Source organism: Haplochromis burtoni, unplaced genomic scaffold (assembly GCF_018398535.1).
Source record: "Haplochromis burtoni strain Fernald_Lab_line unplaced genomic scaffold, NCSU_Asbu1 Contig_559, whole genome shotgun sequence".
NCBI lineage: Eukaryota > Metazoa > Chordata > Actinopteri > Cichliformes > Cichlidae > Haplochromis > Haplochromis burtoni.
In genome coordinates, this window is record NW_024582920.1 from 190417 (window position 1) to 190883 (window position 467).

Below are 467 nucleotides of genomic sequence, written 5' to 3' on the forward strand. Positions count from 1 at the left end.
GTTTAACATCCTACTACAACCTTGTTATTGTCCTCCTAATTAGATTTACTGACGCTTTGCTTTGTTTTGAAGCGTTGAAAAGTGAACAATGTGGCACAAATTAAAGTAGAATTCTACTTCTAAATACTTTAAAATGCAGTTTTAATGGGCCAGAACCCCTATACTGACAACTGCAGTCCTGTAGATAACATTGGGATCTAAAGTTATCCATTTATGGATATTTTTCATAGAGTAATATTTAGTTATGGTGTTTAGCTTTAATGTCCATAGAAGGATTGAAGACTAAAAAACATTAAGAACTAGTAGTCTAATCCATAATCACCAAAATATGACAAAATTGGTGATGTTTCAATTAAAGAGACTTATGATGTACTTGAAACACCACTTCAATGTCCATAGAAGGATTGAAAACCTTAACAACAACAACAACAACAATAATAATAATAATGATAATAATAATAATAATA